Raw genomic sequence first — 24,937 nt, forward strand, 5'->3', positions numbered from 1 at the left:
TGGACACTTGAACCGCACCGTACAGAAAGGGAGGAAGTGGAGTGAAAGGAGAAAGAGGGGCCATAATGAAGAAAATGAAAATTGTATTTAAGGAAAAGAAATTACGCAGTAACTGTCTCGCATATCTCGGTGGACACCAGTCGAAAATTATATTTGAGGAAAGGAAATTGCGTAGCAACCGTCTGACATAGTTCGGTGGACACCCGTCAAAATTCGCGCGCAGTGACGTCTCGACCATTTCGACCGATCTGAAACGCGGACAAATTTGCTAACACGCCTTGGTCAAGACAGTATGAGCCATTAGAGGCTTTCGCATTAATAATTTCGACCTCCTGGGGATCTTTATCGTGCACTGACATCGCACAGCACACGGGCGCCTCTTGCGTTTCGCCTCCATCGAAACGCGGCCGCCGTGGTCGGGTTCGAACCCGGGAACTACGTCTCGGTAGTCGAGAGCCTTACCACTGAGCCACCGCAGCGGGTCGATGGCGTCCTCCAGATTCGTTTGATTTGATCTTGACCGGTTTGGACCAAAATCGATGTGCAACCATAATTGAGCGTGCCCGAGACGATGCCGAGCTCTTAATTTGGTCCGGGCCATTGCTAAAATGCTATCTCCACACCTTTAGCCCTAAATTCTTTCTTTTCACTAAGTGTCTGTATGTGCGAATGGACAATGATAAACTGACCACGGTTTCTTTATTCTTGAAACATAAATAATACCTAATGCGCATTAGTGGGTAATTGATTGTGCTGCAGAATTACTAAAGGCGCGTGTAATATTTTAAACGGAAAATCGTTAAACTAACTTCAGGAGAGTGTGGACTGTGTACCATACATAAAATGCACCCCATTAATTCGGGCCATCCCTTGAAGCCTACGAACTAGAGACGCTGTTTTTTGCACAGCAGGCAGCTGCTGAGTCGCGAGATGCTTTTTGATTTCATCGCTGGAATGGAAAGAATTCTCATTTGCTTAAAATGCAGAGTTGTAGGCCATGATGGCAAACTATAGCAACAACGGCGTTCCTTTTATTGGCGTCATTTGATGATCATCGGCCTTCGAAGACGATGGACCAATCCGCAAGGAGAGGAGGAGGTGTGACGTCGAGGCCACGTGGCGCGTGCCAGCAAGTTTTTTGTAACGCAGCAGACGGACAGCAGTGAGCCTACGTGTCGGACGCAGGCAGCCACGGCTCTCATGGAAGGTAGGCGCTCCAGAGATGTTCGAGGTTGCGAATCCTGGCTATGCGTACGAGATAAGGCCGGCTGGCTGGCTCCCGGTTTCTGTGCAGAATGTCTCAGGTGACTCGTCCCCTACTCGTGCAGCGATTTTCGGGTACCTCGATGCCTGCGCTTCCGCTGGCATCGAAGCACCCTTAGCGGCCTAAGCGAGCAACGCCATGTCCACGTCATCGGACCTTCCTGGCTGCCTGCCTGCACACTACACTGACGGCAGCGTCCCTCGCTGAATTTTCGGGTGAGCATAACTTGTTTGAAGCATGTTTCTGAATCTGGAGAAGGATTTGATTTTCTGCGTATTGGGTGTTTTCGTGCGATCCCTTGAATTTTCACAAAATGTCTCGCGCCTCACATTCTTCTTTCTTGTCCACCGTCTTTTCCATGCTTCCTTTTCGCGCATTCTCTTGGCCAGTTGTGACAAAATTGACGATTTACCGTACGGTTTATAGGGGGTTTACGTTCCAAAGCAGCTCAGGCTGTGAGGGACGCCGTAGTGAAGGGCATCGGAAATTTCTACCACCTGGTGCTCTTTAACGTGCACTGACATCGCACAGGACACGTGCTTCTAGAACTTCACCTCCATCGAAATTCGACCGCCGCGGCCGGGATCGAGCCCACGTCTTTTGGGTCAGCAGCCGAGTGCCATAGCCACTGAGCCACCGCATCGGCTATGGGTATTGAGCATTTGCAATATCGAACGCATATTGCGTCGTTAGCCATCTTCGCTACATGTGGTACAGATTTTCCGTTATATCTGGAAATCTATTTTTTTATATGCCAACGTATACAGCGCAAGAAGACAAATAGTTTGACCTCAATTAGTTTGCCCCTAATGAAAAATTTGTTTCAAGGAGTGACGGTTTGGGGAATTGAAGGTCGTCGATGCCAATCCCTATGATGGGCTGTGCTTTGATGCGACTTGCATTTATACGCTCCATAACGCACCGAATCGTTTGATACTACTCCGAACATTCTGCGCCAATTAGAAGGTTAACAGTCTGCGTACCAATGGCACCAGCTACTGGTCCCATTTGACAATGTGTTTGATACTAAGACGACTTTGAGTAATACGACTATTAGATCTAACGCATCAATATCAAACACAGGCGCAAGAAACAGTGCCTGCGCAAACACAGTGTATGTGTTTGTTGGAAGACGCGGGTTCGATCCCGGCCGCGGCAGCCGAATTTCGATGGAGGCGAAATTCTAGAGGCCCTTGTGCGGTGCGATGTCAGTGCACGTTAAAGAACCCCAGGTGGTCGAAATTTCCTAAGCCCTTTACTACGGCGTCCCTCATAGCCTGAGTTCCTTCGGGACGTTAAACCCCGTTAGACCAAACCAAACCAAACCAAACCAAACCAAACCAAACCAAACCCTTTCTTGTATTGTACGTGTTGCTACTGCGCTGTAGTCCTGCGTTCGAAGTATCTGGGAATCCGCCTTAATTAGCCTGTCTCTGAAAGAGATCCTATGCGGAAGAAGGTGGCATAAGGCGTGTAACGTCTGACAGCGACGCAAGGGCAATGAGGAACGCCGTAGTGGTTAGTCCCGGATTTAGACCACCGGGGGTCCTTCGACGTTCATGAGCCGCCCAGGTGCCCATGTGTGTGCTAGGAACAACCGCCGTGGACAGTGGACCAGGAAACGCTTTCGTCTTAAACACAAACAGTGCGCAAGGAAACGGTTTCGCCTCGCAGCACTTCAGAGAGCCATAGTGTCCCTTGAGTTTTCTTACCATCATCAGACATTCGCTTTTCTTTCTGAGCATTCGACACTTTTGGACTCCCCTTTGGTTTTCAGTTGGTTTTTGAGGAAGTGACGCAGTAACTGTCTCACTTGGTGGACACCTGAACTGTGCCCTACGGGAAGGGATAAAAGAGGGACCAAAGAAGGAAGAAAGAGGTACAGTACTGGAGGTCCTGGAGCAATTTCGACCACCTGGGAATTTTTAACGTGCGCTGACGTCGCAGTGCACATGGGTGCCTTTTGCGTTCCGCCTCCATCGAAACGCGGCCGCCGCCGTCCGGTTTGAACCCGAGTATTTCGGCTGGGTAGACGAGCGCCGTAACCACTGAGCCGTCGCGGCGGGTCCCCCTGTTATCAATTTTACAGCGCAGCTCTTTGGCGCACGTTTCTGCGTTTCGCGGCGTCGCCGTTGTCCGTTGTAACCACCAGTGGACACCTTAGTCGCGCTTTAAGCTGCCAAACCAATGAAGCGGGAGCTTGGAAAGGAAAGGAAAGGCATAAGCGTGCCTCAAGCTACGTTGCTGGCGGTAGTGAGAGATGTGCGCTGCGTGCGTTCGCATTGACAACGTTGTGCCATTTTAAGGGAAGGGAATGTACATAATTGGCTCCCTGGGTAAGTGGACGTCTAAATCGCAATTATACCTACCACATAACTATTATACCACATACCTACCTGGATAGGTATGTGGGATGATGAAAAAATTCAGTGGGCACTTTTACTGTGTAAAGTGCGTAGGGCAAAAGCGTTTTCCGCACCACTCTGACTGTCTCTGTGGCACTGGTGACGTCCCCACTGGATGACGTCAACTTAATGATTAATTAAAAAGTAATGAGAAATACATAATATTGGTTAATTACTGATTAATGAATAAATACTAATTACTGCCAATTAATGACGCTTAAGCTTCGCCATTAAGAGTGGAACGCGACAGCGTGTTGTCGCGCTGCCAGGGAACGCCACCACCCGTTCGGCGGCATGCCTTGCCCGATGGAAATACATTTGAACGCAGCGCTTTTTGAGGAAAGGAAATGGCGCAGTAATTCTGCGTCATCTCGGTGGTTACCCGAGCCGCACTGTACAGGAAGGGAGGAAGTGGGAGTGAACGAAGAGAAAGAGCGGGCCGTAATGAAGAACATTAAGTGTATTTAAAGGAAAGGAAATTACGCAGCAACTATCCCTTACAAAAATGCTTCTTGAGACAGTGTTGAAGTTCTCATGAGCAGACACAACATGCCATGTTGAATTTTTGCTGTGACCAGGATGGGCTAGTGTTGGTGAATTGTTGAGGCCGAGTTGAAACTCATTGGAAAAGTGGCCACTGTGCTAGAGTTGAGCATTCTCAATGAAATTTCTGCTTTGCGTTCATGTTGAATTCATGTTGGAATTACGGGAGTGAATCAAAACGCCATTCTGAATCTTGGCTGGGGTAAAAAAGCAGAAAATCCTGGGAATGCATTCGTATTGCGCCAGATGGACCGACTACCAATGCAATTTTCGGCGGTATATTCATATTGCTGCGATTTCTCGTTAACGTGAAGCCATCACCCCCTGTGACGTAGCGCTCCACACATACGCATATAAATATATATATATATATACATACACATCCATACATATACATACACATCCTACACATAAAGAGCATGGGACAGTACTGCACACGAGGCTATAGAAAGAACTGACAGAGTTCATCTTGATCTTTAGAGCAACCTCGGCTTCGCCCTTATATAGTCCTACTCAGAGGTGTCCGGACCTGCGCAGGTTATGGCCTGCCGATCAGCAAAGTTATGTCAGTTATTACTCTTAATATTTATTTATTTTATGTGTAGTAGAAGTAATGCAGTTCATAGGCAACGGTCTATTATTTGACGACCTTGATTTATTCGTAAACAACTTAATTAAAGCATTAATTAAGCGCCCTTTTTTATGAGAGCACATACGAATCCTCCAAAGTAGGTATGCCTGAATGAGCATAGTGCACTTTTTTCTATGCAAGAAAATGACTTTGAGCGGTTTATGAGAGTTTTAACGGGTGCTGCATGCGTTCTTAATATGTGTAATGTGATCAGGTTCTGTTTACACGATGGATGTCGAAATGATTTCATTTAGTTAGGCTTAGAAACGGCTGCCTTGATATGATTCAACTTAAATCCGACAGAAATTGCTCAACAGTAAATCTCTTGACTACGCTCAACAAAAATTCCGTGTAGCAGGTGTTGAGTAGGCTCAACATACATTGAGTTCATGTTGGTTTCCAGTTGATTCAACAGGAGCTCAACAAGGCGTCAACTGAAGCTCAAAAGTCATTTTTGTAAGGGATCTTAAATATCTCGGTGGACACCAGTCGAAAATTGTATTTGTGGAAAGGAACTTCTGCAGAAGCTTTTGGAAACTGGACACCCGAACCGCGCCGTAAGGGAAGGAAAATGAAAAGAAAATTGGCTTTAAAGAAATTGAAATACGCCTGTCTCTCATATCTCGCCTTTCTGTCTTATCTCGGTGGATACCCGAAGAGCGCCGTAAGGGCCTTTAGGAAAGGAAATGCCTGTCTGTCATATGTTGGTGTACACCCGACAGGAGTGACTCACACGCCGCACAAATAAAAAAATAAATAAAAGACAAGCAGTGGGCGAGGAACCTCTCATATCTCGGTGGACACCCGAATCGCGCCGTGAGGGAAGGAAAATGTAAATAAAATTGGTTTTAAGGAAAGGAAACGACTCTTGACTCTCTTATATCTCAGTGGATACCCGACCCGCGCCGTAAGGGCCTTAAGGAAAATGAAATGAAAATTGCTTTTAAAGAAAGCAAACACCTGTCTCTCATATCTTGGTGTACACCCGAAATGAATGCACACCACAGTACATGTCTGTAGAGCAACCTTCTAAGACAGCACCATATTCACTACACGCAGGGCTCCTCCTCCGCCACGCCGCAGCTTTTCGCTTCGAGATATCCAGGCTTAACCTTAGCTAAGCCACAGCCAAATTTTTAAGGCGGAAGCCTTTAATGCCTCATCGTTGTAAGAAGAAGTTGTCGACAGAAAATGTCACGCTTTTCAATTGGTCGAATTGGTCGTGACGTCACAGTGCGCGAATTTCAAACGGGGCCAATTGTACTTTGGCTACTAACCATGCAACCAATTAAAGGGATTGTACAGTGATTCTCCAAGTTAGTGGGACTTACTTAACCAATCAGCCTAATTAACCTTCCTAGTCAGACCTCATAAATAAATAAAACCGAGTAGAAAAAATGGCCGAGCTCGGGAATCGAACCCCGGTCTCCGGAGTGCGAGGCGAGCACGCCACCACTCCGCCATGCTAGCTCGATGGCTTGGAATGAACAAAGGCACGTCTAGTGAATACGGTATCTTCGTTCACTCCCATCTTCCTCCCTTCCCGTTACGGCGAGGTTTAGGTGACCACCGAGATATCAGACACTGATACATTTGCTTTCCTCAAAAACCAATTTACCGACGAGCAAGGCGTAGAACCTTCCTCAAAAAGCGTTGCATTCAAAGGGCAACGCATTGCGCCTAACGGGTGGTGGCGTTCCGTGGACCGCCTGGCAGCGCTACAACAGGCTGTCGCGTACCACTTGTAAATGCGAATCTAAAGCGTCATTAATTTGCAGTTAATTAATGCACCAACAGAATGTGAAGTGAACAATTGCGTAGCAGAATGCAGCACTCAGGCTTTCGCCTTTCACCACTTTAGCCGCTAAAGTTCCTCGTAATTTTTTGTTCTAGTTTCGATAGACGCGCGTTATGTTTGAACAGCGTGATATCTGTAAATAAATTGTGGCGCGGAAATCGCTTTGTCGCATGATCAAGCCACTTAATGTTATTTGGTGCGAACGAAGTGGCCTCCGCACGTCATCACATGACCTGGCGAACCGGACGACTTGCGGTTAGGTGATAACCTGGTCGCCTTTTGAAAGGTCCCCCGCAAATAAAAAATCCCTACACAACAGTACCCTCTTCACAGCTGTACTGCAAGTCGTGGCACGTTAAGTAAACGATCGAACTTTTTGCCGCATTTAGCTACTGTTCGGTGTAGCGCTTCGTGCCGCCTCTGCAGTACACTTATGTTGCTTGTTACAATGCTCCTCAGTGGTCCTGCGGCATCTTAATGTCGCAGAGATCCGGAAACAAACTGACGCAGACTCGTCGCAATTCTGCTGAACCTTAACGCAGGGCGAAAGCTGCGTTAGACATCTGGAAAGCTTAAACATTTCTTTCTGCAGTTTGTAACTTTATTTATGTTGCTTTTATTTTGTTTATATTTGTTTTATTTTATTTGTTTTCTTTTTGTTTGTTTTTGTTATTCTTGTTTTCATTTTTATTTTATTTGATTATTGTTTCAATTTTTGTTTTGGGCTTTGCTGCCTCTCAAGGTCGTTTTGCACACCCGCATGACCTTGAAGAACGGGAGCAGTAGCGCTTTCGCCCTAAAATTCCGCCTCTGCTGTGCGTTCCAGCTGCCACCCCACCGTGACACCACAAACCTGTGGCTTCTACGCAGACCCATTGGCGCTCCACCACATGGTTTGGAAATGTGCGGGCACCCTTCACCTGCATATCCTCCGCCACAGAAGAGCCTCCTCGGAATGTGGGTTATCTTGTCCAGCCAGCGGTCTGCTTTTGAACTGAGGCCCACCCTCGATGGCGAGAATGGTGGAAAGGTACACTTCTTCCTTTTTTTTTTGTAAACCGCTCCAAGACACATTGCTGTGATGGGGATTGTGTGGTGCCGAGAAACATGTTGCGATATAATTAAATACGGATTTTTGTTCTAGTGGCTATAATCTAAATTTCGAATACCTTTTTCGGTATCTGCATAACGGTCCGGTTGTTTAGAGAGGGCCAGGTGCATCGTTAGTGGTTGGCTGGGCAATCACTTGGGCAGTGTGAACCTCACCTTTTTTAAAGCATGCAATGCACACGTGGCAGGTTGCAAGGAGAATCCTCGTTGTTGGCTGTTTGTTGACCGAAATGTGGGGAATTTTAAACCGCCGGCGGACAACTTCATAGTGCAGATGTGAACTGTGCACATGTTGTACTGAGTACGTTCTGCCGAGAAACACGCTGCGATATAGTGTAGGACTTGCCCTGTCCCCATAAACGCAGTTCCATGCGGGGCATAGTGTGTCTGTTATGGACGTGACGATGGTGGTAGCTGTAGGGCTTCTCTGTTGCATGAAGTGTGTAGAAGAGAATTTTCATCTCGGTGTTGTCTGAGCGCACCCGTGGCTGCGTGCTTGTTCCCGATGACCGCGCACTCCAAGGCACCAAGTTTGCTCAAATTCCGCGGAACCTAACATTGTGCTTTAATTACAGCCTACAATACTGGTGTCCGGTTCTCAATTTTAACAGATTAACGGTGGCATAACGCCGTGTTATTTACATCAAAAGGTAGAGACACCAATAACCTGTTCATGAAAAACAATGGGGCCATTAATGCCCTGCAGTTTTAGCCCAATAATAGCTTGACAGGGTGTTACTCTTCAATACAGAGCGGTCAACTCACATTCGAGCCAATGTAACCTTTTAATGCCATTCTAGATGTCTGGCAGCATAACCTACCAGCACAATAATATCGGTACCAATCTGCCACGACTGTTCGACTGTTGGAAGTAAATGAAGGCACGTTTAGTGAATGCACAGATGACTAAGAAACGTGTCTTCGAGCCATGTACTGACGTGTGCGTGTCTAATTCTTATTAAAAGCATGTAAATTACACATTCCAATTGACCGAGTAGCGAAGGAAGTTTTCAGGAAATTTCCTTCGTGCATGGCATGCAGTCGTAGTGCCATCATGTGGCACACACTGAAACCCAAACACGCAAAGTACGGTGATGGTACAGCAGATGGCACACGTCTAGTGAATACACAGTTTTCTTGGAAAAGTATATTCGAGTTATGTACTGCACTGTCTCGTGTGAGGTTGTCGAAGTGATTAAAATTCCACGAGACTACCGCAAACAGTCTGCAGTGACCTGTGTCGTGCCCTTCATATGCAGCTCTCGAAAGGCACCTGAGTCGCAGCTGCCGCCTCGCATCCCCGGACAAATGGCCTATCCTCGAGGGACGTCGCCTTCGCGTGTGGAGCGGCACTTTTCCTGTTCTTCATGGCGGCGGCAGTGAGTGCCTTCTGGGCATTCCTTACTGCGACGCTTCTACTGCTCCTCATGCTTCGGGCCTCCGGTACACAGCACATTTCGCATCCAACAACGAACACAACATAACCTTAGGACCCTTGCCGACCCAGCTTAGCACTGGCAGTACAAAAACACAAGCAAAACACACGTGACAAAAGCACAGAAAAAACACCACTTCAACCTCTCACGGAAAAGCTTCAGCAGATGCGCAACCATTAACCGAACGAGCAAAGAAACACAGCGACGATGGCATTCACATAGCGAAAACGAGCAGTTCACGATCTCAACGAGCAGAAATAAATCCGTTATTGCCACCTCGGCAGCCATGACGTTGAAATGCGACGGCGGTCACAGCAAACACGCGCTCCCACACAATACAAAAGTTACGGTAGGTTTCTCATTTGATGAAAATCTGTTGGCGTAACCGCAGAAAGACCTGGCTGGTAATTTTAGTGACTACCATACTGCAAAAATTCTTCAGCGAAGCCCCTAATGTACAGCTGTCGAGAGCCCAAGACTAAACAAAGAAGATAACGAAAATGGCCAAGGGCGCATCACCTGGAACAGTGCGAGGAGTACATACGATGGGAAGATGACTGCCGAGATGACAAGCAGCACGACGAACGATAAAGACTGAAACACCGGTCACAAGTGGGGACGCCAGGTACCCAGTGCACTGCACCCCTCCAAGGGCAGCGTTGTGCACCGCATGGTAGTGTTGGGTCGTCATCGCGTCACCGCCAAGGCTGCACCAGGGACTCTAGTTCTACGGGACAAGGGAATGGCATGCAAAAGGGTGAGTGCACACGCAACCCCTTAATTTAGCAAATGCAAGGTGAAACTACTATTTTTTTTTATGTGGCTTAACGCTCCAAAGTTACTCCGGATATAAGGGACGCTTTAATGGAGGGCTTCAGGTAATTTCGAATGCGTGAGGTTCTCTAACGTGCATTGCGTTCGCACAGTGCCTGAGCCTTGAACATTTTTCTTCCATCGAAATGCGACCTCCGCCGCTGCCGCGATCGAACTTGCATCTTTCGCGTCAGCAGCCCCCCACCACACCCACTGAGCCACTGCCGTGGCTACAGTGCACTTCAGCATTTCAGTGAAGAAAGAAAATAGCTTTGAAGCTTTATAATGAAACGGGTTCCACGAGGCGAGCCGTGATAAGGTGAATACTGGCAATACGATAGTTCTTTTTTGCCGCAGTCAGTAGACTAGGGGGACAGATTTGAACACCGTGCTGTACTACTACCAATATCGACAGTAGCCTGACGTAAACTGCTCAGAATGTCACTTCGTATCAGGCTTCCGATTGAAAAATATTTACAAAAATCGAAGCAGTTAGGAAACTCGTAAACATGCGGCCAGAACCAGAGGCCAATTTGTCGACATAGAAAATGGCAGTGCTGCTTGTGAGCAAAAAAAGTATTTCGATCCTCTAAACTGTTTTGAGCAGCATTGGCCAGTTCATCTGATTTGGGGTATGGGGATGTAACATCCCAAGGCGACTCGAACTGTGAGGGACGCAGTAGTGAAAGGCTTCGAAAATATCGATCACCTGGGGTACTTTAACGTGCACTGCATCGCAAAGCACAGAGGCCTTTTAGCGTTTCTCCTCCATCGAAAGGCAACCACCGCGGTCAGTATCTAACCTGCGTCGTTACCACAGCGCCATAACCACTGAGCCACTGCGGCGGCTTGGGCAGTTATCTATTGCCGCAAGTAGCGGGACTGCCTACTCAGTCACAGTCGACGAAAAGTTTACAAAGAACTCGTAAAGTTGCTTAAGACCCACGAGTCGTTTTTTCTCCCGTGCGCCTCATCGGACCTTGCTACATACTTGCGAGTTCGACGATCTTACCACGTTCAAAATATACGTGCACGCCAGGTGCTTCTGGCCAGCAACTTCAAAGGGTACAAGGTCTGCGTCCAGAAATTGAAGTCACATAAAGCTCGCCTAAAGTGTTGTGGCTTTTCTTTGCTCCGTGGTTCCGCCGTGTATGGTTGCGCCCATTCCGACCGCTGTTTCTCTCTTGCTGTCTGCTGGGATTTTTTCGACATTAACGCATGGGGCGCTGTTAGTAGCGCTGTGTCTTCTTAGCTGAAGATTTATGGGATTGTTTTAGGGCGTATGTTTGGTATGAAGATGTTGAGAAAGTGTCTCGAGGTACTCTGTGCCAGGTAATCGCGACACACCAACTGCGAGTTAATACGGCACCGTCGCTGCAGAAACGTATGTGCCATTTCATCAGCTCCGTATTTCACTACCGAGGTCACATGCAAATGTGCAAGGGATACTGTTTCTTTGTGTGTCGGTTGACGTTGTGGAGCAGTGAACGTGAGCCGAGATAGGCTTAACTGCAAACCGCTCCACTTGCTGGGCGATATTCATTGCCGAAATCGCAAGCCAGGAGATATCCAGATATCCACAGTTCACTTATTTGTCGGCAACAGAGCAGAACACGAGGGTGTACGAGCACGTAATATAAAACCCGCGAGTCGTCGAGAGCTAGCAATAAGCTTCGACGTTGTGACGACACTCAGCCTCATCACGTGACGCGCCGGCCTTGTATATTCTAAGGGCTGCTATCTGGCGTCCTTGCGCCATAGCGGCGAGCGGATTCCAGAGAACAGGCATTGCGTTCCCGGTAGTCGTTGCTTTCGACACGGCGTCGCGCTGCATCACCAGTAGAAAACACACGCTGCGATTGATGTGCTGTTTAAAGGCCACTAACGACGACTACTTCAGTCGCGACAAAATCGCGACCTTGAACTCGAGCGCCTTAGTGATGACCGCATCATGTAAAGAAAAGGCACGCTGCGTGTGGGTCGCGATTCACAGACTGCAGACGTCAAAGCTCTGCTCTGGAGATTTCTAAAAATGGAATAGGCGATCTTGACAACGATGAATTTAGTAGAGTCTATGTTAACGCTCTATACAAGACGGATAGTGAACTGAACACTGCATTGTTGACGCATGTAACTTTGGGCGGGTGTCTGTGCTTAGATATTTAAAGTGCGCTGGGCCACATATCCCACGAGACTAATGCCAAAGATTCACCTCACTGTTGGTGTGTTGAAGAAATTCAATATTAGCTGTATCTTCATCTCCAATAACGCTCAGTCACCCCCTGCTTCGGAGTGCTGCTCGCGGTTCTTCTAATCACTAGGTTCAACATAAGCACCTAAAACAAAAGAAGCTGCCTCATAAGTGTAAAAAATAATACCACGTCTTGTGGGCCATTTCTGTGAAGACTGGTTCATCATATGAAGTCAGAAAGCATATAACATAAACCATGCACGTTAGACTTCAGGACTGCGGCAGTGCAGTCAGGGGAGCAAGGTCCGAATGCGTTTGCATTTATTATTGCTTGTGGTATTCAGATCCAAATACAATAACGTGCTTGCCTATTAGAAAAGAATTAGGAGCCACTCGTTCATTTACTGTGCAGTAGCTCTTAATATTATTCACCGAGGTATTGCATGCCGCAACAATACTTCAAAAGATTGGAGGCCCCGGTCGTTATGGTAGGCTATCAGGATGTCGCAACTTAAGCGAGCTGATTGGTTTGTTACCATGTATACAGCGCAACAAACCTGGACTGAGCAATGAAGACACGACACAGCATTCTGCCGTCTTTCTGTAGTTAATGCATTGTAAGGTTGAGGCAAGAAGACAGCTCAATTTTAAAGGAGTGCAATGTTTTTTTTTTGCAGGCCTTCATTCCACTGTCAACCTGCCCGTGGTGATCTCTGTCGTGGCCTGCATACGCAGCTGTCGGCACGCACCCTTGAAGCAAGCCTCGGCCGTTATTCAATGTGTCCCAAGGGATGACCAAGAGCCACGGGGCCTGTAAGATGGCGTCCACAGCGGCACTCCTCCTGTTCTTCATGGTGGCGGTGCCTTCGAACCACTCCCTCGGCAGCGCTGCCGCTGTTCATCATGCCGGCAGCCTCCGCCGCACAGCGACTAACATTTGCCAACCACCGCAACAAGCGCCAACAACAAAAACACTGGAACCCCACGACTTTCTCACGCCTCAGATCACACTGCCACAACAAGCAGAGCGCGAATCTCCGGGAAGCCCACAAGCACAACAAACACAAAAGGACAGCGAACACAGCATGAAAATACGTGACAGATTTGATCGAATGCGTGACCACGGTTCACACAACACAGAGAACCCCGAGACGACTGCGGTCGTGCAGCGATCACTACAAGCAGATCAACATGGTCACTGCGACCTCGGCAGCCATGGCAGCACAAAACAGTTAAACCAAACAGGCAGCAGAAATATACCCTATATAAAGCGATCCGCCTGGAGACACCACCGCGACAACATTACCGACAGCTGTGCAACCATTTTTAGAAAATGGCGCCCTCCACACGGACACTATCACCAGCTACAACAGACGCGCCTCTTCACAACATGAAAACGTGATCAGAAAGAGCCGGCCGACCTCATTTCGTCTTGATTATATCACCTCACAGTAAGAGAAAACATGAAAACATGATAAGTGAGGAGACGGCAGACCTCTGTTCATCTTGATTATATCACCTGACAGTAAGAGACAACATGAAAACCTGATCAGTGAGGAGCCCGCAGATATCTGTTCATCTTGATTATATCACCTGATAACAAGACAGATGAGCCCCTCTACTTTATGAAGAGGACTACCAACTTCACAAGCAGGACAGGACTTAATCCCACAGGACGTTGCACCTGCCACGCGAAGGCTGGAAGGAACCTCATGCATTACCAGGGTGTGCTTTGTGGGCCTTGTGCACTGCTTGCCAGCATTTCCATCATTGCTGCTCCGTCAATGCTGCATCGCAGTGTGTGATTCGCCCTCGCAAGAGACTCTCGTGCAACACGGTGAGCTTACTCGCAATCTATCGATTTCTAACATGTGGAGAATAAGGGAGTAAGGTTTTAACGAATGTAAACCGAGCACACGTGCTGAAGTGTGTCTTTAGCCTGGTTGGCTTATGGGTTTGCTTTGCTGGGTCGTCTGAACGTCTGTACGCGTGGATAACGGAGTGGACCCAAACATAAGGCAAGCGTATCAGTGGGCATAGCCAGGCTGATCATGACGATAATGACACTCTGATCGAGGTCCAAGCTAACGTGATCTTTTCGCGCCGCATTTGGCGGTTGAAGACTACAGTGTGCAATGCACAGCGCAAGTGTGTTGCCGTTTAACAGGTGGAGTGATCAGTCCGCAATAGATGGCATAGTGCTGTCGTGCAGTAATCAGCGCAACTCTTTATTTCTGCATAGGCTGTTGCTTTCCCAGATTTGTCCAAGGTCATCCTCAAGATGATTGTTACAGGTGGCGCGACACTCCTTGAAATTACCTGAGCTTCTTCCCATTGGCTGCACCTTGCGCGGCGCTCCTCCGAACTAACCCGCGAGTTTACCCGAGTTACACCGAGGCACAAGATTCTTGCTTAGGAACGCGTTAAGTCGTGCCTTCGCGCTTTGCAGAGCATGTTTAAGCAATGTTTGAGCAAAAGGATTCTAGGAGACTGGATGAAACGGGTGCCTGGAAGCGAGTTTAACATGGTCTAGAACGGAAAATTGCACTTGGCAGTCACCCGCCGCGGTGGCTCAATTGTTGAACCGCTCGTCTACCGAGCCGCAGTATCCGGGTTCGAACCCGACCGTGCGGCTGTATTTTGATGGAGGCGAAACGCAAAAAGCGCCTGTGTGCTGTGGAATGTCAGTACGGGTAAAATATTACCGAGTGGTCGAAATTATTCCTGAGACCTCCACTACGGCACCTCTTTCTAAAGCTCATCTTTCACTCCCACCTTCCTCCATTCTCTTACGGTGCGGTTCAGGTGTCCATTTCTTTTCCCCAAAAACCAATTTCCCTATTTCCCACTTGGTGATCTTAAGCACTTACTGACACGAAGCCAGCCAAGCTATTTATTTTGCTCTTTATTGTTCCAAATGTGTCCCGTATGATAAAAGCGAATAATTAGGTGGCGCCCAAAACTATGAAGGAATTGTTGTACTCATTGCGCTTGTGGTGATACACAATACGTGCGGAACCATTATGAAATTTTGCCGAAGTCATTAAGCTTGATGACGTGGAATGATAAAGGCGGTTAATATAAACTCTTGCTTGCTGCTTCAGGAAAATTTCATTAAGGAAATACCATGTGTAGCGACAAAGCTACTACCACATTTCTTCCTTGACTCCTTCTTCAGAGCACGTTTGGGATCGTTTGTGAAATGCAAAATGGAATCCTGTAAAATACGTTGATCGCAGCAAAGAAGAGCACGAAATATGTTTGAAAACATGAAATTTCGAAGGCACGCCCCCTTTTTCCCAGTTGAATGTTCCGGTGACTGAATTACCTCACGACAAATATTCGAGCCACTACTTTTTCGTTGGTGCTGTAACTAGGCGGCCATGGCACACTGTCTCGAGTGAGACAGTCGATGACGGCGAAATCCAAAATGCCTGTGGGTGAAGACTGGGCCGTGCCTTAGATAATCGCTATTGGCAGCGTTTATCACGTTACTCTGACGTCGAAACTGTCCACTTAGGACATCGCCATTTGACGCCATTAACACTGTGATCACTAAGGTTAATATTTGCTTACAATCTCTCACATCGTAGAACGTAGGACTAAGCCAGCAGACCAGTCAGTTACGGCGCAGTGGTGCAGCGGTTAGACGATGTCCAGCTCCCGGTGGGACATGTGCGACCCAGGTGGATCTAAACGAGTGACCTCTCGTGACCAGTCATTTAACTGCCGCCTGCGTGGGTGGTCAATTTGCTCATAATCCGGTGGAGCAGGTTGTGATGACGCCACAAGGTCACCTGACCCTGGTAGCCCACCTAGGTTGCTTCTGGTATTTTTCGCTCACAACGTTGGTGAAGACACCGGATTTTGTGCATTACGGGACCCTTAGTGCTGCTGCATTAATAAAAGAGGCCCGTGTGCACTCCGAGCTGAGCGCATTACGAACCCCACCTGATTTAAAACAACCCTCCGCCTTTGTCTATACGGCGTACCACGCAGCCTATATCGATTAGTGCCTGTAATCCTCGCAATTTTTCTTGCTGTTGATAAGAACAACTTGTTGCATTTCGGTGCTCAATTTCAGCCCGTTTCATCTGGAGGCTTGTGGCTGTGTTCATCTTTTCTTTAGCCTTTGCATCCGTATGTGCTGTGCTCTTTATAACGCACTAGCCTTGATGTGCACTAGCCTCGATCCCCGTTTTTTAATGCTGTTTGAAACGCTGCACCGGAGATAATAGATGTTCAGCGCATGGAGAGTTTATTTCAATGCTAATTGTCCTATCACCGTTACCGTGAGAGACCTATCACACGCGTGCTCTATACTTGGGAGCACTAATCTTGCCAAAACAATACTGTCGGATACGAGGCATGCCGTATTGGACCCTGGGTTAAGAAATACTGGGTGCTCTTCATCGAGAAATGACATCCCAAATCGACTTTGCAAATCGTCTGTATGCAATCCTGTCACTGCAGACAGACTTGGGCTCTTCGGACCTAATACATCACTAAGCCACTGCTGCGGTCGTTATTATTATTAATGGGTTATAAACCTTATCGACCTTTACTAACTAACCTTTGGACAGGAAGTAGTAGTGGAGCACAGTATTCTTTTACAGCAAACAATTGCTCGTACATTTGCTAAAGACTGCGCAAGATATTACGAGGCTTAACGTGGGTAAATAATCCTCGTTAACAGCGCAACACAGTCAATGCAAACTGCTCACCAGAAATAAAAGTTCTGGTATAGTGTGCTGTTTCCGCAACCCGAGGTCAGCATTATGACACTTAATATTGGAAGATGACAATCAGCGGCGCTTCTGTGCACATTAATCTGCAAGTTATCGCTTCTTTGCAGGTCTAAGAAGACCTGCTTGATACATTGCGAAGCTGCGACACTGCCTCTTTCGGGAGACCGGAGTCTCGGCAGGGACTTGTGCTCGTGTCGTGAACCGGCTGGTTCGCCAGCTCTACAAACAAACGTCTGCCATTTTTAGCTGTGTGCTTCAAGGAGGAGCTAGTGTTCCATTTGGCGCTTCCTCTCTTCCTCATGTAGAGGGCAACGGTCGCCCGCCCAGCATCAAGGGCATCGACATCAACCCAGTTCTTCTTGAGAGCTTCAACTGGACAGCACGGTCCTAACCAAAGCAAGCACAAATGGAGACAAGCCTGCACCAATACAGGGAAACCTTGCAGTACAACCACAATACACACCCAAGCGACCACAACATGAAACAGCGGGACACTGCCAGGGGAAAACGGGGCGCTGCCACAGGCAACACGTCGGATGCATCCAGGAACGGACACTGCAAGCAGAAGCAAGCCGTCGACGACGACATGGAACTCAAGTGGTAAACGAAACAGCTCTATAATGTGTCGGCTCCTCGTGACTACATTTCAGCCACGGACCCAAGACTGCAATCAGCACGACGCAGTACCAGTGAGCATAGTACGAGTTCCACATTATTGCAGAGGCGGCAAGTAGAAGGTAGTGACTTTGTCGGCAAACGTTCTGGTGATTGTCACTTTTACGCGCCTGTAATCGGCGGCGGTAATGAAAATTCCCTGAAAGCGACAAAATTGTTACGACAGCGTGACAGCGCCAAATTTTCAATGGCAGCGTGCAGTGAAAGATAATTTTTGTGATGAATATTATTCGTGCGACACATGCGATCACCCTTGCGTACGGCGTACATTCTAGCTAAGATCACTGAGATAATAAAAAAAGCGTTGAAATAGTCGTTTCTCGATATGCCGTTTTTCTTCTTGTACGTCTTTCTATCTAACAACCCGTTGAAAGTATTGGCGGAAAGGTTAGCTAATTTACCTTTGTTAGTAAGTAAATCAGATATGCTGAGTGTATCGAACATAGTCAATGGTAGTGTGATCAGCGCAAATAAAAGGCTTAGTGGTCCTAAAAAACATTTAGATAACTCATTTTTTCCCTGCTCTCTAGAAGGTTAAAATCGAACTTTCGTTGTATTGCTGAGCGTATTTTGGCACAAAAGTACTGTTGATCTGAATTATGCGCTCATATTTCTCGATTCTTCAACTCACTAAACTCGGCTCATCTACAACCAAGAGATTAATCTCCCATGAGCTCTATGTGGCATTCAGTGTCCGTCCCGGAGCTGGACACGCATGCTATAAGGCTGGCCAAAGGGTTGGACTCCAAATTTGAACTACCTGAGCTTGTTTGACGCGCACAGACAAGTATCGCACAGTACAAAGACGCATTTCGCGCATTGCCTGCGTCTAAACGCGTCTCCTGCTGCTGGGAGTCAATCCGACGACATAGGGTGGGAAGCGGAGAGCCAGGTCATTATAAGAGTGCACTGCAACGCTGCGGTGCTTTGATTTCGCAGCTCTAGATCACCTGGGGCATGGCCTGCAGACTCAGCTGCGGACGGACCCTTGCCAAGCCATCCATGTCCGTTCCTTGCGACCTGCAGAGCACCAAGAGACAGATGCCTGGTGGCCTCAGCAACACTTCTCCTGTTCTTCATGTTGGCTGCAGTGCGCGCCTCTCGGCCGTTCCCCTATCCGGCATTCGTGCTATTCTTCATGTCGATGTTGGCCTCCGGCCTCGCTGCCTTTACCGACACTCACAACAAACGCGATCATCTGAAAAACTGACCGAACACCTAGAAACGCTGAATCGCAAAAACCATAAACACTGTGTCCATAACAATATAAGCTGAACAACCATATAAACAACCATGACTTAGTGGAAGACCAGAGGAAATCAGGGACAAGTTTTTTCGAATGTGCATCCACAACCACCTCATAACACTAAAAGCGAGAGTACAACAGTTAAACATCACCACGAGACGCAACAGCGGCTTAGCAAACAGCTACAAGTACAGGCTGCGCAACCTCCAAAGCAATCGCAGCACCTGACTTTAAAAGCATCAGTAATAGAAAGATTGTAAAGGCATAAAAGACAATGTTAACGATACCCACGGAAGTGCAATGCAACAATGGCACCAACAACGCCGACGCACAAGTTCACATAGCAATTATAATTGAAGGGAAGCATTGCCACCACAAAAACATTTCTGCAAATTTATGTTCCATACTGCGAATCTGACACATAATACGCACGGTACTTAACGTTTCAGAGCTCAACCCGTCGAACAAAAGCCGTGCAGTGGCCCGCGTTCAGTTATTCATATCCTTACTAAGAGAAAGACCAAGAGAAATGCATCGTCGCGCTCACTTCGAAAGATTTTACTGATCATCCTCACCTTTTTCTATTGTGATCATATTATTACATCATCTTCCCAGGTTATATATTGCGTTAATAGCACCTGTACCTTAAAGAGCATGCAGCGGGTTTTTTCGCGGTTTCTGGCTGAAAGGGTACCTTGCCACAGACAAGAGGGCACCGTAGCCATGCACGGTGGGGGGGAACTCCCTGTCCGCTTTCTCGTGGCAATTCCTTGCAATTTGCTTGTTTACCTGCAGTTTGTTTTAAACCTGCATATATTTAGCCATGCAGGAATGCCTTAGTTTTATATTTGCTGTACGCTGGGAGTTTAGCCTTTTAATACGCACCATTTGTGATCAGTTCTTTCCATTTAATGTAATATGCCAAGAGCAAGCAGACTTAATGAAACATCCTTTTGGCGCTCTTTGGCCTAAGTCGTCCTTGCAGAATAAAACCCAAACCAGCGCAGAGTGGCTTTTTAGCTATGACTAAGCTTGGACACCTTACAGTGATAGCTACTGCAGCACGCATCAAGAAATCATTAAAACTATACTGTTGTATCGCGACCACCACAACGATTGTACCCCATGGAAATAGCGGAACTGTAGCGGGGACATCTGGCATGGGGGCCAACCTTACAAGAGGGAGCACGCTGCAAGATGTGTACAGCCAGCTTTCAACGGACAGCTGTTTAAGGTGTCTGCTCGGAGATTTAGTGGGCATAGCATTAGTCCGGCGCGGACATTGCACCTAGATCCGAAAGGCTCTTCCTTGGCTCCCACAATGGTGCTCCTCCTGTTCTTCATGCTGGTGGGAATTATTGCTATGCGGCGCCGCTGCTGTTATTCCTCATGCCGGTGCCGTCCAACAACCTCCCACACACCTTATATGCACCCCAGCCTCCAATAGAAATGTGGTAAACATGAGACACCAAAGCCACGACACAACAAATTAATGGACACACTAACCTCGACAACCGCCACTGCGAGACCCAGGCTGCATGGAAACAACCTGAAACGAAAGGATTATTCGTGCGAGTAGAGCTCCTCCTGTTCTTCATGCTGGTGGCAATTATTGCTATGGGGCGGCGCTGCTGTTATTCCTCATGCCGGTGGCGTCCAACATCCTCCCATACACCTTATATGCACCACAACCTCCAACAGAACTTATGTAAACTTTTAGACTGCAAAGCCACAACACTTAACAAATTAACGGACACACTAACCTCGACAACCGCCACTGCGAGAACCAGACTTCATGGAAACAACCTCAAACTAAAGGATTATTCGTGCGAGTAGAGCTAATTGGCACCAGGTAGAGATGCGATGCAATGACATCTCAGCACTGACACGCGGAACATTATAAAACTGCACAAACAGCACGAATATACTCGAAACATCAGGACTACAGACAGACATCACGAATACAACGGCTACCCATCGTAAGTCACCGCAGGGAACAACCTTTATACCGAGGTCCTACAACCCCTAGTTCACAAAACGGCCGCAGCTATACAAGCTGCATGCGTATTTTAGCCATCGAGACTACAGACACAAGCACCACGAAGAGCGATGCTGCGATTACGCTACCGCCACGAGGGAAAGGTTGTGCACTGTGGAATGCAACTACCCTGGTGCCATCAGGGCTCCGCATCTTGTGATTCCACCGGAAAAGAAAGCAAGGTGAGTCCAAATGCAGCCGGGCTACTGCTCTAGGACTCGCAGTTTGCGGGAAAATTTGTTTTAGAGGAAAGGAAATGGGCCAGTATCGGTCTCACCTCACGGTGGACACCTTAACTGCAGAGTAAGGGAATGGGATTAAAGGAGAGAGTGAGGAAAGAAAGAAGGAAAGAATTGGCGTAGTGGAGGGCTCAAGAATACTTTCGTATTCCTGGGGATCTTCAGGTGCACTAACATTGCCGCAGCAGGGTGTAAACTCGGTTTTCGTAAAAAAGTTGGTCGGACGGGAAACGCTGTTAAATTTTGCGTTTTAAACAGCCACAAATACATTGTAGGCATTCAATTAAGGCCGCGACGGTCGCATTTCAATGGAAACGAAATGCTAGAGGCCCGTGTACTGTGCAACGTCTGTGCACGTTTAACGCCGCGTGCTCGAAATTTCCGGATTCCTTCACTGCGGCCTCCCTGACAGCCTGAGTCGCTTTGGGATGTTAAAGGGACACTGAGGAGAAATTGAAGTTGACTTGCATCGACAGAATACTAGCTCCTGATGACAAAAACGCCATTCATACTGACAACAAAGCTCCTGTAACATAGAAAAGAACAAGAACCAAAATACAGGTATCGCCGCCACAGGCCAAACTCGCAAGTACAAGCTTCATGGCGTCATAGAACAAAACAGTGTTGCTAGAACCAATAGTTCTAGCAACACTAGGACAAGAAGAGAAGCTACGAATCACTGAGGCGCAGCAAATGCATGCGCAAATCTCCTTGACGTCGCCAGATGGCGCCACGTACCCGATAGCTACGCGCGCTCCTCCAGCGCCGGGACCAATCAGCGCTTGCTCTCAGCGGTATGGGGGCTCCCGGTATTCCGTTAACGGTAACAAGGTACACGGTATGCTAAAGGCGTCTATTTGCGAGAACTTCGTTGACGACTTCGAGAATGGGATCCATTGTAACGCTGGCAAAACGCCGGTGCAAATGTAAACGAAGCCTTCAACGTGCGGCCGGCGGTAGCTTTCTTTTCGGCTGCTGCTGGGCCGCACTGCTGGCCGCCAGAAATCACGGAGTCTGCGTTACGTCATGTGAATGTCATGTTTCACGTCACTTAGTTCTGTGTCGTCATAGCAGAATCCCAAGTTTGAATCAGAGCGGCGGGAAAAACTATTTCAACTTCGAATCCAAATTTCTTAGAAATAAATGCATCTTCGCTGCCGGCCAAGTGGCAACAAAGCCATGAAATGCCGAACTATCGGATTTTGCTATAAAAAAATATTAATAGAGCTCTCCTCAGTGTCCATAGTGTCAGGCCCCTGTCATCCGGTGACCTCCTCTACTGTTTTTGCCTTTTAATAGGAACCCGCCATCAGAAATATCGCAGGGAAAAAGTCACTAAAAATCTAAGTAGAGTGTTTTCTGCCTGGTCTATGCCGAAGCCAGCGCTACGCTTAAGGTATCCGAATACCGCAAAGTAGTTTGAAATGTATTATGCTTGCTGATAACACGCATATGCATAGAACTTTTTTTTTTTGCAAAGCACTCAATGAACAAACGACGGACAAAATGACGGAGGTGCAAAAATTGCGAAGCTTCGGTTTTTCTTTTTTTTCTCCACTGCCAATATGCGGATACTACAGAACACAGGCTCGCCCAAACATCTGCTGTGGTCAGCCGCTTCCTTTCTTTGCAAGCGTTGTTTCTTCGCATGCCAATCGTCTGCTAGCTCGCTAGATAGCGAAGAGTGCTAGCAGACAGTAACAGAAGGAAACTAGCTATAGGGATGCCTCGCATTTCTACTCATGTCCCGGTCCCGCGGCGCTCTGAATTTCTTCTCAAACGGCGGAGACGGCCCTCAGCGGTGTACAAAATTTCCGCACAGCTGGCTTTAAATCGTCTTATGCCTCAAAACAGCACACGATTCTTGCTTAGCGCTGCTAATTTGGTACTACGAGCGCAAGACTAAACCAACTGAAGATACTCAATTTTGGCATTGGTGGCGCTAGGTGTAGCGGCGTATGGTTCGTAATCAGCTTTTAGGAAATCCAGACGGCCTCCAGCAGTGCACATTGCGGAATTACTACGGCCAACAAGCATATAAATCGTGTTTGATAGCATCCATCAAATAACAGTAACCGTCAATTTTCTGCAGGTTAGCGGACCAAAATAGTGCTGCCTCCTGCGCTCCCGGACCTCTGCTTTGGAATTCCGTACGTGCACAAAGCCGCCCGAGGTGTCCTGGCAATCAAAGGCGACCTATGAACCAGTCGTACGGACACTGCTCTCAACACATGTGCTCTCTTCTGCAAGCTATCGGACACTGCTTCTGTTTCTCATGCCGGCGGAAGTGACCAGCACTCCCGCCTCGAGGTCATCCGCAGTAAGACGGTTCCTGAAAACAGGAAGTGGGGACAAGCAGAGGCACAGATGGAAGGCCACGACCATCGGAGCTGAACATTGCAGACGATAGGTGCACTCAGTTAGCATCGCCATGGACAAGAGCAAGGACAAGCAACGTAGACAGCACGCCACCCCCACAACATGCATGCTCATCGACTGGTGTTAAATGGCTTCCTCCTCGTGGCTACGACGGCACCACTGGCACCATTAAAGGCAGGTAGCTCCTTATGGCTTCCGACGGATTTTAGCATCTGTGAGTGAGCTTTTGCTTATTTTCTTGCATGTAGCAAGTAGCAGGAATGAATCCTATGAGGTTAGGAGTAGCGACATCACCAGAAATAATAAAAAAAAAACTTTCTAACCGCATTGAACACTTGTGGTTAGGGCGCTATTGGACAGCTTGCCCCTTTTTCCTCCCATTCGTGTTCACGAACTCAGGCCTACGTATCTGTCCAAATAACGTGAAGTGACGGCAGTCGTACAAGACTACGCGTTTACAGTTAAGGCGTGGTTATAGCGGAAACTATAGCCCAAGCAACTTAACTGTAAATGCCACAAAGCACCTGGCTCTCAGAACGAGTAATTACGTTTTTTCTCAAAGAGCACCAAAGAAGGTTTGCGAAGGCCGCTGGTTATCTCTATTCAATCACACCATAATCGCTCTGGAAATGTCCGCAGTGCAGCCTCCGCCTAAAGAAATGCAATCAGAGTAGGGGCTTCAGAAAGGAAAAGCACTGGAAATGTGTTGGTTTGACAGTGTTGTCTGTCATATACCCTGGCGCTGTGCATTGCACTGTATCAAAGTGTTTATCCTCAAGCCTTCAGGAATGTTGTTTTTGCCTTCACTGAATAACCTGCAAGAGCCTTCTCTCTTTGTTTCATTAGGGACCGAAACCATTGCAAATATTAGTGGATTACATTACAATGTTTATGAGCAAGCAGTCGATAATTTTGGAGCTTGGTGAGGCGAATCAGAACTCATGAATAAATAACTCGAAAACGTCAGTAGAAAAGAGACTTTCGGCAGCAAATTACAAAAACACAGTAATCAAGATGCAATGAAAATTTTTGAATAGAAACAATGATTAGACAACCAGACTTGAAAGCATTAATATCAACGTCTACAAGTCAACGTCGGTGACTCAAACTTTAGAAGCGCTGGGAGGAATACATAAAAATTTTTATTTTGAGATGTGCTAGAAGGAAAACATAAAAAGTTCATTTTGAGAAAAATTTTGTTGATTGATGTGGGCTAAAGCACAAATAGGGGTTTTGTTAGTTGCCGGCTGCTCTGTGGGCAGTTTTGATCAGTATAGCGTATTTTTAGCTGTGCCTATGTTAGTTTTGTTACCCAATGGTTCTATCATTAACCTAACTCAAAAGTTCACGTTGAGAATAGAGCTTCTTAGAAAACTGACGCTTCGGTTGTTTGATGATCTTCAGTCTGGATCCTTATTACG

At 47.4% G+C, this 24,937-nt stretch overlaps 1 protein-coding gene and 1 long non-coding RNA gene across 7 annotated transcripts in view; one reads left to right on the forward strand and one right to left on the reverse strand.

Annotated features, from left to right (window-relative positions):
• Positions 1-24,937, reverse strand: part of LOC149336191 (uncharacterized) — a 416,214-nt gene that overhangs the window by 73,477 nt on the left and 317,800 nt on the right. The gene's annotated exons all lie outside the window — the stretch shown is intronic.
• On the forward strand, positions 1,169-24,854 carry LOC149336192 (uncharacterized). Its single transcript, XR_016284193.1, has 6 exons — positions 1,169-1,479; positions 7,468-7,671; positions 9,011-9,944; positions 12,869-14,028; positions 18,554-21,080; positions 23,230-24,854. It is a non-coding gene; the product is annotated as an uncharacterized LOC149336192 (long non-coding RNA).

Source organism: Amblyomma mixtum, chromosome 7 (assembly GCF_055824585.1).
Source record: "Amblyomma mixtum isolate Tamu chromosome 7, ASM5582458v1, whole genome shotgun sequence".
In the NCBI taxonomy this organism is placed as follows: domain Eukaryota; kingdom Metazoa; phylum Arthropoda; class Arachnida; order Ixodida; family Ixodidae; genus Amblyomma; species Amblyomma mixtum.